The sequence below is a fragment of the Apodemus sylvaticus genome, chromosome 17 (assembly GCF_947179515.1).
Source record: "Apodemus sylvaticus chromosome 17, mApoSyl1.1, whole genome shotgun sequence".
NCBI lineage: Eukaryota > Metazoa > Chordata > Mammalia > Rodentia > Muridae > Apodemus > Apodemus sylvaticus.
The window spans coordinates 58,783,677-58,787,892 of NC_067488.1; the positions used below are offsets into that span (position 1 = coordinate 58,783,677).

The 4,216-nt window shown below is 37.7% G+C and overlaps 1 pseudogene; it reads left to right on the plus strand.

The window, feature by feature from the left end:
* The first annotated feature begins 2,593 nt into the window (after positions 1 to 2,593).
* LOC127668276 (uncharacterized) lies at positions 2,594 to 2,717 on the plus strand (annotated as a pseudogene).
* The last annotated feature ends 1,499 nt before the right edge of the window (positions 2,718 to 4,216 follow it).

Genomic DNA, 4,216 nt, shown 5'->3' on the forward strand with positions numbered 1-4,216 from the left:
CAGCCATGCTTTCTCATGTGGTGTGAACATTTGTAAGTCTCTTTATAAACTACTAGTATTTGATTACTAAATGTTATATTACCATACAGAAGATACTGAGAATCCAGATAATAAAATCCTACTACCACATACATTGTATTGTCTTTCTCAGGCCTGAACAATGCTAATTTTTGATATAAATATAATTTCTGAAGGAAAACTGTAAAACCTCACTAATAATTTGAAATGAATTAATGAATAGATTAAATATAACAATAACTGTTACAGAGTAAGTTCAGGATATATTTCAGAGTCATCACAAGGATTATTTGATTCCTTGAGTCACTTACACTCAGACCAAAGAACAGGGGGACAGGATACTATTCCTCCAACACAGAGAAAAATATTATAGACATTGGCATTTTTAAACTTTTACAGTGGAAAGCATTTAGTGTTGTTCTTGTGAAGGGTACAAGGAGCTGTAGATATGATCTATGATTATAAAATTTTACTTGAACAAAGTCAAAATTGTTTTCATGGGAAAAATCTCCCATCTTCTGTAGATAGATCAAATAAAATATTGAGAGCATATACTCTGAATGGATTTTCATTTCTGATTAAAAAAAAGACGTGATAAAATCGAGTGCATTTCTGTGAAATACTTTGCTGGATTCTTTACAGTTCTAGGAATTTTTTCTTTTAGAGATGATTTTTATGTGTAACAAGGGTGTAATAACTTTTAAGAATATGATTTTTTTATTCTGCCTATAACTAAGAACTTGGTAGTTAAAGTGAGGATAATGATGTCTTTCTCTTGTGCAGCTCTATACACCAGCCATTTCCCAAGGTCCATGGAGTCACATGCACTCAAAACCATTTTCAAGAAATCCTTCATATTTTGAGCTATTTCATGGGAAGAACATATTGTCTTTCAAGTGCTAAAAGTGAATTCTAAAAGTAATAGACATCCAAAGATGAAACTGTAGAGCTCAGAGGCACAGACGTTCCACCTCGTGTTGTAAACACTACACACTTGCTCAAAGGAATGAAGAAATCTCAAAATTCAACCAGTACCATGAAGCATGTATCACATGGGGAAATGATATTGCTGCAAAAAGACCCATTCTGTTTTAATGCTTTAATATTTGTTACTATTCGTCAATATAAACATATTTAAGAAAAATAATAATTGCCTATTTCTTTTCTTCATTCTTAGTTATCTGGAGGTTGACGGATAATCCATATCAGAATTTAATAAAGATTACCAGCTCTTGCTTTCAATTCCGCATGCTAAATTACAGTAAAGAACTTACCTGCATTTTGTCTAGATACTGACATACTGAGACACTGTGGAAGTTGGGACAAAAAATATTTGTATATTTTAGGTCTGTTCTAGATTCAGGCTGTGCAATGGTTACTGCTGCTCAATTTTAGCTTGGTTGATAGTAAGTATAAAAGACTAATTAGGAAGACTTGAAGAGATTTCAACTTGGAATCATGGGAATCATAGTTTATGAAAAGATTAGTACAGAATTTTATGGAGGAGTTTGAGAGTGGACTGGGGGACCCTCAAGGGGTTTGCAGCCCCATGGGAGGAATGACGATATGGGCCAACCAGACACCCCAGGGCTCCCAGGAACTAAGCCAACAACCAAGGGGTACACTAGGTTCCAGCCAAAAGTGTGGAAGAGGAATGCCTTGTCTGGCATCAGTGGGAGGAGAGGTCCTTGGTCCTATGAAGGCTTGCTAGACACCCTAGTATGGGGAAATTGAGGTAGAAGTAGGTGGGAGTGGGCTGGGTGGAGGGGCATATTCTTGGAGGCAGGGGGTGGGAGGATGGGTTGGGGGGTTTTCTGGGAGGTGGGAAACTGGGAAAGGGTATAACATTTGAAATGTAAATGAAGAATATATTCAATAAAAAAGACAAAAAAGTCAATTATTTTGTACTAGAATAATAGAAAAGATTGGAGTTTCAGGAATTGGTCAATTACCAGCCATCATAGGCCAAGGGAATGAGATAGCTAGATGTGTTTTGGAACTTTAGATGATAGGGTCTAGCTAAAGAAAGAAGTCACTGAGCATTGTGTCACGGACCAAATATGACCTGGTACTAGAGGCTTAGAATGGGGAAGCTGTGGATGAGGTAACCGGAAGTAGATATTAGCTGACATTGGTTGGACAGTACATTTTGAATTCTTTTGTCTGACTTCACAGCCTATGATATGATAATCTAATTCTGTACACGGTTTAGCCATTGTCCATTTGTATAGTCAGTATCTCCTCCACAAGGATAATAGTAAATGTTTGAAGATGCAAATGGGGTTTTTGAAACCTTGCAGGTCCATTATAATAGACTATAGCCATCTCTGGTTTATTATACAAGCATTGTACATTAAGTTATAATAAACAGTTGTACACAAGAGAAATAAAAGAACATTATAGTAACATTTCCTATGTGTAAGAGCTTATGGCCCTAAGATATACAGGTCCTGACAACACTTGCAACTTGTTTTTAACTCTCTGGGAAGAATATTCTCCGGTGTCCAGTCTGTTGCCTTTAGGTTCCTACTTGATGCTTCTATTTGCTGTTATCCCTCCTCTGAGTTTAAGACAAATCACTTCTCAGCCTTTTGGCTAAGATCAAGTGTAGTATCTGAGCTTAAGACAATTATTTTTACTTAGTCAAGATTTTTTATCCAACTTTTGTGAGTTTTTTTCCCTACTGAAAACTCTTTACCTTCTATTTAAAATACATTTATTAAAAGCCTTTATTCAGAAGACCAGGGGGAAACCCATTTACCTGGGATCCATGATATGTGCAAATAATATTCAGTTGGAATGTAATCAGTGATTCCACTTTGTCCTGGAGATAGTCAATGGCTTCACATTTTTAAAATCTGATTCCCAAAATCATCCCTTTGCTTTCTTCTTATATATCGTCCCGTTTCCCTTTCATAAAGATATCACCCAGGCTTTTTTTTACCCTCTGTCCTTCCCTGAGGTTACCAACCTCATTTTCAGACTTCCTGTGTTGATTAGCTTTTATGTCAACTCGACATAGCTAGCATCATTTTGGAAGTGGGAACATCAAGTGAGAAAAATGCTCCAAGAGATTAGTTTGTGGGCCAAGCTGTGGTACATTTCCTGGATTGATGATGGTTGTGGTTGGTTACACACAGGGAGTGGTGACATCCCTGAAGGGGTGATCTTAGGCAGCATAAAAAAAAGCAGGCTATAGGGAAGCTGAGGAGGAGGGAGACACTATAGGAAGACCAACAGGATCAACTAAGCTGGATACCAGACATCACCCAGACACTGAGCCACCAACCAGGCAGCATACACCAGTTGATATGAGGCCCCCAACACATATTCAATAGAGGACTACTGGATCTGAACTCAGTGGGACTTGAAGCCCCAGGGAGTGGGCAGGTAGGGTGGGGTGAGGGGTGGGGACATTCTCTTGGAGATGAGGGTTGGGGGAAGTATGTGATGAGGAACAGAGGGCTGACTAACTGGAGGATAAAGACTAGACTGTAAACAATGATTAAAAAATTAAGAAAAAAAATGAGGAGCAAGCAGCACTTGGCCATGGCTTTTATATCAATTTCTCCCTCCAGATCCCACCCCAAGTTCCTACCCTGGTCATCCTAAGTGATTTGTAAACTGAAACTGAAATAAACAATTTGATCACCAAGTTGCTTTTGGCCATGGTATTTCATCACAACAATAGAGATTCTAACTAAGACACTTCTTATAACCCATTCTATGTATTCACATGTATTCACATAGCTTTAAAATAATAGCAGTTGCTTTCCTATGAGGTATCCAGTGGGTCTTAAACCTAATCAGAAACTTGATGTCATGATTGTGCTACCTGGCTTATCTTGCCTGGAATTTCAATAATACGAGGTAGTTACTTGTTTTACTTTTCTTGAAATAAGATGTAATTAATAGTTGTGAGTCTGCTTCTGGTCATGTTGCATGCTCTAACACAACTTCTCCCCCCCACCCCACCCACCCCCCCCCCCCGCAAATGCCCCATAATCCCTTTTATTAATCATTTGTTAAATAAGCCCATTTGACCTGGTGTAATGGACTTCTTGCAATTCCTGAAAAATCGATAAATGTCTAAACATTTCTAATTATTGCTAATTCTGCATTCTCCTCTGTTCTTCCTCTTCTTATCACTTTCTTTTTTATTTATTTATTTTTGATTTATTTAAATTAGCTAATTGTG